Below are 13,281 nucleotides of genomic sequence, written 5' to 3'. Positions count from 1 at the left end.
TCAAAATTGGCAGGCAGATTTGATGCGAAAGTGGATATTTTTTAAATCAAATTTTACAAGTTTGACTAGGTGTTCCTGAATTACATAACTAGAAGTGTCTACTAGAGTTAAACTTGAAACTAATTAAACAAGTTTATTTGAAAATGTGGTGCTTGCTACAATTAGCAAATTCTTCTCTTTTGCTGGATCCCAGTTTGAGAATGGTAACTGGGAGAAAGCGAAGGAGTTGTCTGCACAGTGAGGCAATGCACATCACAGGGATGTAGAGTGCTCTAAAGGGTGTGCTCTGACTGCTCTCTGTGGTCCCTTCTGACATGCTCTAGAGTCTAAAAATACCTGCTGCATGTTGACATAGTCTCATTTGAAACAGCACTGTGTCAGTATGCACTAGGTACCATTTAAAGCGCACCAGTGGAGTTCACACAGAACAGTTGGGATGCAACCCTTTAGAGTGATTTACACTCCGGAGGTGTGTATTGCTGCACCATGTAGACAAGCCCTAAGTTAATTTGATTCTCATAGTTGAGGGTGGAACGCTCTCATCTCTCCCACCAGTCTACATGGTAGCCTCAATAACCTCCACTTCTGTGAACCTCCTAAGTGCTCACTTCTTTCAGACCTCAGGAAGTCCTCAGAAGATGCAGAAGAATTGTGTGTGTGTGGGGAAGCATGGAGCGTGGAAAGCAGAGAGGGGTATGGGGCATCAGACCTGGTGTGTTGTAGAAGGATTCTAGCACAGGCAGGGGCATGGAGAAATTAGAGAAGTCATAAGAACGGCCGTACTGAGTCAGACCAAAGGTCCATCTAGCCCAGTATCCTGTCTACCGACAGTGGCCAATGCCAGGTGCCCCAGAGGGAGTGAACCTAACAGGTAATGATAAAATGATCTCTCTCCTGCTATCCATCTCCACCCTCTGACAAACAGAGGCTAGGGACACCATTCCTTACCCATCCTGGCTAATAGCCATTAATGGACTTAACCTCCATGAATTTATCCAGTTCTCTTTTAAACGCTGTTATAGTCCTAGCCTTCACAACCTCCTCAGGTAAGGAGTTCCACAAGTTGACTGTGCACTGTTTGAAGAAGAACTTCCTTTTATTTGTTTTAAACTTGCTGCCTATTAATTTCATTTGGTGACCCCTAGTTCTTGTATTATGGGAATAAGTAAATAACTTTTCCTTATCCACTTTCTCCACATCACTCATATACCTCTATCATATCCCCCCTTAGTCTCCTCTTTTCCAAGCTGAATAGTCCTAGCCTCTTTAATCTCTCCTCATATGGGACCATCTCCAAACCCCTAATCATTTTAGTTACCCTTCTCTGAACCTTTTCTAGTGCCAGTAGATCTTTTTTGAGATGAGGAGACCACATCTGTACACAGTATTCAAGATGTGGGCATACGATTGATTTATATAAGGGAAATAATATATTCTCCATCTTATTCTCTATCCCTTTTTTAATGATTCCTAACATCCTGTTTGCTTTTTTGACCGTCTCTGCACACTGCGTGGACATCTTCAAAGAACTATCGACGATGACTCCAAGATCTTTTTCCTGATTTGTTGTAGGTAAATTAGCCCCCATCATATTGTATGTATAGTTGGGGTTATTTTTTCCAATATGCATTACTTTACATTTATTCACATTAAATTTCATTTGCCATTTTGTTGCTCAATCACTTAGTTTTGTGAGATCTTTTTGAAGTTTTTCACAGTCTGCTTTGGTCTTAACTATCTTGAGCAGTTTAGTATCCTCTGCAAACTTTGCCACCTCACTTTTTACCCCTTTCTCCAGATCATTTATGAATAAGTTGAATAAGATTGGTTCTAGGACTGACCCTGGGGGAACACCACTAGTTACCCCTCTCCATTCTGAGAATGTACCATTCTTCAAACTCCTCTTTGGCTTTTCTTATTACATTTTTATACTTAATTTGGCAGTGTTTATGCTCCTTTCTATTTACCTCGCTAGGATTTGACTTCCACTTTTTAAAGGAAGTCTTTTTATCTCTTACTGCTTCTTTTACATGGTTGTTAAGCCACGGTGGCTCTTTTTTAGTTTTTTTTACCGTGTTTCTTAATTTGCGGTATACATTTAAGTTGGACCTCTATTATGGTGTCTTTAAAAAGCGCCCATGCAGCTTGCAGGGATTTCACTTTAGTCACTGTACCTTTTAATTTCTGTTTAACTAACCCCCTCATTTTTGCATAGTTCCCCTTTTTGAAATTAAATGCCACAGTGTTGGGCTGTTGAGATATTCTTCCTACGACAGGGATGTTAAATGTTATTATATTATGGTCACTATTTCCAAGTGGTCCTGTTATTATTACCTCTTGGACCAGCTCCTGTGCTCCACTCAGGACTAAATCACCAAGAAGGTGGGCAGTGAGGAGAAGCATAATGGGGCAAGAGAGACTGGGGAAGGTCAAGTTGAACAGTTTTGTCTGAGGATTATTTAGGGGCATTTTCAGGGTCTTAGCCACTTTTCTTCAAGCCTTGGGATGCTTGCTAAAGGCCCCCTTGTTTTACAGTCTCATGTAAGAGAAACTATAACTCTTCAGGGTAGGAGCAGTATCCTGCATAATGGATCTCTGCCTGTGGACTTGAGACCCTAGCACATTACAAATAACTTTTTTTTTTTAAGGAAGCCAAGCTTAAATGTGATAGGTAGGTATTTTGACTCTTTCCCCCAGTTTCAATATGCTGTCTTTATTATGCTTATAGCAGAATAAAACTGTACTGTGACTCATACGTACAGTGACATATTTTGATTTCCCTCCACTTTTGAAAGGGTGACATCTGTAAAACAACATATGGCTGATCTAACACCTGCCTTCACCATAGCATCTGTCTGTTGCAGAACACATTTAAAGGTAACCCTTCTGCCAGACGGAGTTGGCAGGAACGAGGGCCAGGTTCAGTATCTAGCGGTTCCTCTTAACAATTCAAAACAGAACTAGCTTGAGCTCCCACTCAGTAATGTGGGGAAATTACACACCACCCCTGGGTGCCTCTAAGAGGCAATACTTCCCCACCTGCAAGCACAGAGCCTGTGTATAGCAAAGAACTTTTAATAACAAGGGAAAAGGAACCCAGCATTAATTTGGGAAAACACCACAACTAAAAGCATATGCCCACGTGCAGAGTACTTTGGGCAGTGTCCTTTAATTCAGTTTCTCACCTTATAGTGTGAAATTGACAACAAATGTTGCTTTAACACACCATTCCCCTCTCCCTCTGTTACACTCCACTCATAATTGCTGTCCTTGGTCAGTGAAGACCCAGAGTTCAGAGGTGCAGTCCTATGAATTCATCTTCCATCCTTGGGGGTGGGGCACATCAAACAATGCCTCTACTGCCGGGCCACCACTTCAATGGGCTTACATTAGCCAGGGTCACTCTGCCATCGTTGTCTGCTGCTGCCGCTGTTGGTCGCTCTGCTGTCATCTACTGTGCTGTCATTGGCTGCTGCTGTCACTGCTGTTCCACTCTGCTACCACGTCTCACGGCTGCAACATCACGTTCTGAGGTTCCACCACTTAACCCAGCTCTTGAAGGGTAATGGGGAACCTCACTGCTAGTGCAGGCCATGCAATCTCTTTTGCTGTAACACTATCCCTGACCAAATCTAAGGCTCAGCACCTGGTTATCAGTGATTTCAGCTCTTGGGGTCACTAAACAAAACAAGGACTCCCCATTGAATCTAATCAGCTCTGTCTTTACACAGTAGGGAGAGGAAGATCCAGTGGTGTCTAGGACTCCTTACGCAGCAGTCACATCACCATATAGGACTACCTGTCCCCACCCTCCCTCTCACTGGGATTTGGCATCCCTACCTCATGATAAATGAGTGAGGATGGGGAATTTTCTCAGTCAAAACAGGCTAAGCAGAGTTCTGCTGCCCTTTACACATACAATAAGGATAACAACATTTCATTACCCCTGCCCTCAATACTAAAGTGATTTGTAACCCAACACCAGCCAAAATTGATCAATTTGGCAAAGCAGTTGAATACCTAGGCAGAGTAGGTGTGTTTATGCAGATATGATCTGTTCCTGAAGTATTTTCTCCCAACTCATCAGTAGATGTCAGGGAAGAGCTCATTCAGACTCTGCTTACATAAATATTAATTAATTTCAGGGGTAGCCAATCTGAGCCTGAGAATGAGCCAGAATTTACCAATGTACATTGCCAAAGAGCCACAGTGATATGTCAGCAGCCCCCACTGCTCCCAGCACCTCCTGCTCACTGGCAGTCCCACCAATCAGCGCCTCCCCCTCCCTCCCCACAACTTCCCAATCAGCTGTTTTGTGATGTGCAGGAGGCTCTGGGGGGTAGGGCATAGCAGGCTCAAGGGAGGGGACAGAAAGGGATGGAATGGGGCAGGGCCTGTGGCAGAGCCGGGATTGAGCAGTGAGCACCCCCCGGCATATTGGAAAGTTGGCATCTGTAGCTCCAGCCCCGGAGTCGGTGCCTATACAAGGAGCTGCATATTAACTTCTGAAGAGCCGCATGTGGCTCCAGAGCCACAGGTTGGCCACCTCTGAAGTAATTATTCTTACTTATGCCCAACCACCTTGAAATTCCATACCATAAAGTAACTGAGGGCATAATTATTCATAACAGGTCAACTTGCCGGAATGTAGTCAAGAACTGGAGCAGAAGACACCAACATTCTACTCCGACCTATTGTACAGAGACAAGATGTTACATATACTGCATATGCAATGCCCACCATCTTGGCCAACCCCAGGGACCTTTAGAGTGAAAAGCATGAATGTCTATAGTGTGAGCTAAACAGCCAATCTCTCAAACTGAGGGCTGTAACAGACCCATATTCTATGAGTGAGCATGGGGGATGGGAGAAAGAGAGAAAGAGGGACCCAATACACACTGACCAGGTTACCGATTGACTTACTTTGCCCCACTGCTATCTTCTGTCCTCCATCTCCTCTTGCACCACTTGGTCTTGAATGTATCGCTGGAGCCCTTGAAGATACTCTTTTATCTACATCACTGAAGAGCAGACAGAGAGATTATATGCATTTCCACAAACTCCCAATATGGATCTGCATAGGAAAGCTGCTTCCTTTCCTACTCAGATATTTCTATATTAAACCACCAAAGATCATGCTGAAGTTTGAATAAATGCAAATACAGGAGATGTACAGATGAGGCTGACAATTAATACCTTTTGGAGAAATAAGGTACAGCATTGGAAATTAAAGCGAGATTCAGCCTAGACCTTGAAACTCAGTTTTTTTTTTCTTATGAGATCTTTGCAACAGTAACAGAGAAATATACACTCCAGGAAAAAAGATCTTCAACAATGAAAAGAGGCCTGTAGGAGAGAGAAGCCTGCTAGGAGAAGTGGATGTTCAGAAGTGACAGCTAGATGAACAGTGAAGATCAAATTCAGAGATGATGTGTAAGGTGATGTAATTTAGATTCCCTTACACTCAGACTCCTTTAAGCCTTCTTATACCACTCAGCTGGTATGTAAGGGAGCAGCTAATGGTATAACTTCCATACCTAGGAACTGCAAAATGTAAATTTAAAGTAGGATGGGTGCTACTTTGCTATACCATCTTATAGTTCTCATATATGTAAGCAAGTCTAAGCTAGTGTAAGGGGTGTGTTTATTTTACATTGCTTTTTCATAGCTACATGAATTCTTAGACTTTAAGGTGTCAGAGTAAAACACAGTTTCTCACTCTCTTTTTGGGTGCAGCAAAGTCAGATACTTTATTATCTCTAGCAATTGCGTGGAGGGAGAGCGTGCACTAGGAACCATTATGATGATCTAGCTTGACCTCCTGCATAACACAGGTCATACAATTTCACCAAGTAGTTGCTGCATCAAGCCCATAACTTCTGGCAATGTGCCAAATTTGAATTTGGTCCAGAGTTTACATGAGAGAAGGGAACACTAGTAGAAAGAGGGAAATGGTTTAGCAGAGGGAGAGATTAGGGTAAACGGAGAAGCCCTCGAAAGCTGAAAGAGTGGGGACTCTGAACAGTAAAAACATCCATAGAGGATGGGAGACTGCATGAATTCTCCAGGAAAGTAATAAAATCACAAATGATAATTTTCCTGCACTATGTTAGGTTGGGATGTTTTGGTACGAAAGTTCAGCTAATATAGAAGATCAAGGCTGGACCAATGATTTAAGCATGGGCCCTTTTGGGAAATCTCCTTTTAGCTGATTTAGGAATAGTGATGACAAATGACAAGAGGAGCTGCATGAATCCTTTTTGGTTGAAATAGCAGGTTAGCCTGTAATAGGTGATCTTTCAAGAGAAAGGGAACAATGAAGACATCTGGGGGATTAACCCTCAGCTTCATCTACCAGATCAGTCTCTTGACTGTCCTTCTCTAGGCTCATTTTGTTCTGGCTTGAACTTTGTGACTGGCAACCTAAACACATCACTACTTTTTTTTTAATAGTTTAAAACTTTCCTAAAGGGAGAGATTCTCTGTACTGCAGAATCCACACTTAATGAGGCCACTGGTGACATTTTGAAACAGGTAATGATGTTGATTCTGAGGAGGTGGGTGGTGGTGGGAAGCAGAGCACACCTAATGCATTACTGATTAATTCCAACAGCTGCCCTTTTCCATGGAGATACCCTAGACCCAGCAGGTATCCTAATAACAGCAACAGTAGGTCAAACAAAAGTAATTCATGCAATATTCACCCTGTACAGTTGTTCTTGGACAGGTTTCCACCTTTTTGATTTTATACATCACTTATAAGAATGTTCAGAATGAAAAGTATGTAAAGTACAGCATTATGGGGCTGATTCTTCAGCACTGCATTATTTTTTCTTTTAGTTCTATATACTGAATTATATTCACAAAGACCAATTCCTTGACTATAAATGACCTACACTTATTTCATCTAGGATAAAAGGTATTAGATTTTCAAAAGAGCATTTGATTTAAAGTGTGTGTGTTCATTCTGCTGTGTGAGCTTGTTATAAAGCCAAGTTGAACAACCTGCAAATGTGAAGCATCTTGGTTTTCTACCTTTCAAACTCAGCAGGCTGTCTAATTTTGCATCTTATTTTTCTACTCATGGTGGCCTACAAAGGAAAATGGCTGGGCTAGTATTTTCCTATCCTTCTGCCCCATCGTTACACAAGTTTCATTCCATCCCAGAAATGCAACAATATTTTGTACCTTTGAACATCAGAGAGGTGTGCTTTAGTGGTGTGAAAATAAGGAAAAGTGCCTTGAACTCCTGACTCAGAGAGAAATCAAATTAAAAAAAATCTTTAGGCTAGAAAAAATCACCTCTTTGACCATGAAGTCAAAGGGAGGCATAGCTCAGTGATTTGAGCGTTGGCCTGCTAAACCCAGGGTTGTGAGTTCAGTTCTTGAGGGGGCCAGTTGGGGATCTGGGGCAAAATCAGTACTTGGTCCTGCTAGTGAAGGCAGGGGGCTGGACTCAATGACCTTTCAAGGTCCCTTCCAGTTCTAGGAGATGGGATATTTCTAAGAAGTAGGCTGAGGTAGGCCCAGCAGGAGCTCCTGGAGGCATTTTGGCACAAAGGGACAAGCTCTGCTCTCATTCAAACCAGTGCAAGTTGTGCATAACTCCAGCAAGTAGACTGTCATTGTGCCTGAGAACAGAATTTAGCCCTATGTCTCTTGGGATGCTGCTTCTGCTCTACCCTTTGAAATGGTGCAGCGTGCGTTCTCTCCAAACACATCTGATCTTATGCCATCCTGTTAGACACTTTTCCTACTGTCTCCTCCCCCCATTTCTCATTCTTCAGCATCCATATTCCACTGACCTACATTCACTTATACCCGCTCACTGATGAGTAATTTACACCGCCACTGATGTTGCCTTGAACTTGATCCAGTGGCTCAGTTCCTTACCTGTGGCTGAGGAGCACAGAAAAGAAGGAATTAAGCCATCCGGGCACTCCCTTGATCTGTAGCTGTCTGAATGCCCTGGGCTAAGTTAGAGCAACCTTAGGCAGATGGTCTGAATTAACTTGCAGCAGATGCCAGCAGCCCCAAGGGCAGCCAGATGTTGCCAAAGCATATGGCAACCATGGCCACTGTCCAGCCATGCCCCCAGCCATGGGAACTTTAATGCCAATGGACGATCCACTTCGATTAGGGTGATCCTTCCACAAAGTGGCTACAGTGCAGTTCAGGATCTGGCTCTGTGTGTTATAGCTTCAGCAGTCACGGTTGTTACAATGTTTTAGAATTAGCAGTTGTAACACAGGACTGTCAGAAGTATGGGAGAACACTGTACTTGGGTGCTGTGTATAATACATGTACTTGTTTGTAAATGTGAAAGTTGTAAAGGCTGACAAACAAGCCAAGGGTGGATTTAAGCTCATTAGGCTTTAAGTTACTTGCAAATCTAATCACTGATAAATACAGAATATGTGATGGTGTGGTGTGCTATGAGGAAATATAAGGCTTAGCTCAGATCACTAAGATATGGACATACTGGTTTGGGTAAAACATGACCCAACTTGAGGCTTCTGCCCAAAATAAATTGGAAAATATTCAGATATGTTCTTCAGTATTTCTCTGCATCCTGGTTCCAACTGGGACCACATCTAGAAGGGAGAAAAGACCACAGGTGAGATTCTGCTGCCTGTACTCACCTAGAGCAGTATCACCAATTCAGTGAGAATACTTACCCATATTGTTTATTACATGGCATCAGAATCTGGCTCCATGAGAACTTCCATTCCACCCTGAATGGAGTCAGGGTGCCTATTTTTCATGAGATTTCAACTCTAATTTTTCAAACCTGATTCATTCACACAAGATTCAGCTAAGCCTCTAGTACTGTCTGTTTAGCTGAATCTCTGAGATTATTAACCACTAATGTCACTATAGTTATGGTGGGTGGGGAAAATCTTTGTTCATATTTCTTTGTCCATACATATACCACTATTTGCAGTGTATATATTTAGGTAGCTAACAGAAATGTTGCAAAGATCCTATAAAAAAGTGGTTTTATCTTCCCATTTTCTTTATATTTACCTCTTTTTGACACCTTATGCGGAAACTAGAATAGCTGTAGTTTGCATCTAAAGTTTGACATACTGTATATCTGAACACAAATCAACTTGAAAATAATGTGATGGGAAGAAGTTAAACAAAATGATGAAAAAAATTAATGCAACGCACAAATCGAGAGTCCAAGGTCATTTCGATTCAGCAGCTTTCATTATTCCCTTGGCTCTTCCTCAAGGGCATTCCCAATCAGAAGCAGCAGTGACTGTATGATGGGTTTGAGCAGTGATTGCTTTTTTTGAGGTTACTCTGGCAAACATCAGAGCAACAATGACTTCCTTTTAGACGGCTGGACTTAACTTATTTTTTCTATTGTGGTAGAGCAGTGTTTCCCAAACTTGGGACGCCGCTTGTTTAGGGAAAGCCCCTGGTGGGCCAGGCTGGTTTGTTTACCTGCTGCGTCCGCAGGTTCGGCCGATCGCGGCTCCCACTGGCTGCGGTTCGCCGCTCCAGGCCAATGGGAGCTGCTGGAAGCAGTGCGGGCCGAGGGATGTACTGGCTGCCGCTTAGCGTGTGGTAGAGCATAGAAGTCTCATTCTTGATTTGGCCTCATTGTGCTAGACATTGTACAAATGCTTACTAAGGCATGGCCTACTAAGGTTTCTCCCATTAACATAGCTTCCGTCTCTTGGGGAGATGGAATACCTACGCTGATGGGAGACGCTCTCTTATCAGCAGAGGTAGCATCTACACTAAGCGCTACAGCTGCACCGGTGCAGCTGAGCCGCTGCAGAGCTGTAAGTGTAGACAAACCCAAAGAGCCATTCCCTTCTGTGAAGAGCCTGCAGTCATAGAATCATATGGTTAGAAGGGACTGCAAGGGCATAAAGCAAAAAACCCTCCCCAAAAAAACCCTCTTGGGCTCACAAGACTTGCAGAATGGGGCTAAAACTAGCAATGTAGGAGTTTGCATTTGGGCTGGAGTCCGGGGTTCTGAAACCCAGCGAGCCTGAACCTCCAGCACAAATGCAAACATCTAAACTGCTAGCTTTAGCCCTGTAGCACAAACCCAAATCAGTTGACCTGGCCTCTGAGACGTGCTGTCGTGGTGTTTTTTGTAGTGTAGATGTACCCTCAAAGTTGAAGGCTGCCATTTCAAATTTCAGGAGTTTTTCCTGGTCTTGCTTGTCAAGCTTTCTGGCGTGGCTCACAACTGTGAGTGCCAACGTCAGGGCAGACTGTTAAGAAACAGGGCACAAAATCCAAATTGGTTACATGTTCTCTAATTAGGTTTCACCAACCAAGTATCAAATGTGAACTTCTCAAGCACTGTAACAGCCTTACCATGTAGTCACAGACAGTCTTCTTGGGTACTGAGGCCGTCCTGCCACCCAGGCAAGCCTGCCTTTGTGATAAATTGTCCCTAACACCACGAATCACAATAATATTCAGGTTACTCCCAGACCCAAAGGACCAGGTCAATTGCACCTCAGATCTCAAATCAAAACAGTGCTTGTAGCAAATCCTATAATAAACTAACTAAAGATTTATTAACTAGGAAAAATAAATGAGAGGGTTATTTACAAGGTTAAAGCAGGTAAGCACGTCCACATTAATGACTTAAATTCCCGAAAGCTGTTGTAATGTGCAAGCTCTAAGACCTTTAGGGCTAACTCAAGCTAAACAGCTGGGGATCCCTTGCTTATGTTCACAAGTCTTGCCCTCTCCCTGAAGTCAAAGCAGCACAGGGGTAACAATTTCTTCTTGACAGGGATTTTTATTCCATTCCCCCAGAGTTCAAGCTGTGGTGGGATAAGCATTTGTAATCAACAAAGTCTTTTGTTCCACAATGGTCTGTTTGGTGTCTACAGGCCTTTTTTTTGTTGGGCAGGAAATGACACCTCTTCTGGTAACCTAGTTTTTCACACTAGGTAATGCTTCTCTCCTGACTGGGGGAGTTTCTGGTTTCATAGCAAACACTTTTATAATTACAGAGCAAAACACTTAAAGATTATGTTATAACATGGATATAGATACTATAAGTGAGCTTAAGGCATGCAGCAACTCACAAGCATTTCATAAAGTCCAAACACTAAACACATCTCTATAAATCTAATACCCGTTCTAACAATACTAACACAAAGGTGAGACAGACTGGTTTCCAGCTTTGCATTTGTCCAGTATTCAGTGAGGCCTACGGGCCTTGGCATGAGCTGGTACCTGTTCTGCCAGCGTCACCCTGCTAACAGGGTAGGGAGTTCTTTAGGGAAGCGTGTGATCTGAGCCTAGCAGCAGTCAGTAGACAGATAGTCTGGAAAAAGCCAGCTTAAAGCAAGGTGGGGGTGAGTTGTACCACTCTGCTTTAGGGAGTAGCCTGTTTTCTCTCTCTCTGTTGTTGGGTTCTTGTGTGGGTGTTCTGAATTCTAGGAAATTAAGTAGTGTTACATTGCAACCTTCCACCAAGAGTATTTATTCTAAGTTCTCTATGTGTATGCCATGGATATAACAAGGACCTTGCTGAATAAGGACCTAAAGCAAGATGGAGAGTTGGTTAGTTTTCTATATTTGGTGTCTATACAGTCAGTGACACAAATGAGAGCACTTTTTAACAAGAAGGATACTACAAATAAAAAGCTTAGAGAAGTTTATTATAATTAAGCCTAACTTTCCAATACATTTAATAATGTATTGATGCTACATATTTCTTACCATAGTCCTTTAGCTAAGAAGAATCTAGTAACATTAAACACACAGAGGAAGACTAATTAATATCCCTTCTTTAGAAATAACACATTTCACTGTTGTTGTGTTTAACATCTCCTCAATTAGTACACTCACTAAAGAGTACTTTTGAACAAACTGAACTTTTTGCTTCTTGGTGAAGATAAATTTACAATGGGAAATTAGGAAGTAGATCTACTATATGTCACCAAATTATAGGGCTGGGTGAATAGATCTAATAAAAATCATTCTCAGTCTTCTTGGTAATAGATCTTACTCTGCTGACCTTGAACAATAGCATTTACTGCAATACAGCTCTTAACCCTCTACATGCCTAGTGAAAATTAATTTCAACAGCAATGACAATACTATGTTGATTCTTCTGCTGTGAGAGATGAACTAGAGTTACTAGTTCTCTGAGATCGCAGACAAGGGTCAGTGAAGGGAATGCTAGGTTTCATATTTATCACATGCCCTAGGAGCAACAAGCACTATGAACCATGGAAGTGTAGTCATCAAAGAGTGAGAAATACATGTTGTGAAGAACCCTGGGGATGTAAAAACCACATCAGGTTCATAACAAAGTTTCTTTGGTTTTGTTTTAATATAAAAAGAACCTGAGTTAGGGTGTCTGTCAGTCTAAAATGAAAACAACGAGGAGTCTGGTGGCACCTTAAAGACTAGCATATTTATTTGGACATAAACTTTCATGGGTAAATCCCCTCCCCCCCTTCTTCAGATGCATCTGAAGAAGTGGTTTTTTTTACTCACGAAAGCTTATGCCCAAATAAATCTGTTAGTCTTTCAGGTACCACCGGACTCCTTGTTGTTTTTGGGGATACAGACTAACATGGCTACCACTCTGAGTCTAAAATGGTGATTTTCAGCCATTTCCATACCCCTTGTTACAACAGAAAATATTTTTTGATCATACTGAAATACTCCATAAAGAAAGAGAGTGATTATGGCCTCCTCTGTACCTCTTTGACCACTTCACTTGCAGAAGGTGGTGCAATTCACAGAACCAGCCCCATTTTTCTTAGTGGAGGTACATCTCAATACTGGGTTAAAGAAAATCCCTACATTTTCATATATGGCTAGTAAAAATTATAGTGCTGGGTGAACAGATTTAATAAGATCATTCTCAACCCAATTACAAATGATGGATTTTTGGATACTGTGGCTTATTTGGGGATACACCACACAGCAGCCCAGAAAAGGGTATAGAATTTAAAAAAAATGGTTTTTAACTAAGTTTTAGGATAAAGAGGAGACCTCAGACTTAAGCTTTGCTTTGAAGGCAATAAATCAGTGAACAATTCTTTTCTTTATTGAATAATTGTTTGTTTAGCATTGACAATGTGTTTGGTGTTGTACAATATAAGAAAGTTTTCCAGTTCAGAAAGGATTACAACCAAAAGGTAGACATACAGAAAATGGGACATTCTGGGAATCCTAGGGGTTGGGATAACAGTTATTTTGTTTTGTTTTATTTTTTAATTATTAGCACACTGTGGATTTTTAAGAGGGTCTTGAATGGAGGGAAGGTGGAGGCATGAT

The sequence above is a fragment of the Malaclemys terrapin genome, chromosome 1, assembly GCF_027887155.1.
Source record: "Malaclemys terrapin pileata isolate rMalTer1 chromosome 1, rMalTer1.hap1, whole genome shotgun sequence".
NCBI lineage: Eukaryota > Metazoa > Chordata > Testudines > Emydidae > Malaclemys > Malaclemys terrapin.
The sequence above is the reverse complement of the archived record's forward strand: the minus strand, read 5'-3'. Positions refer to the sequence as shown.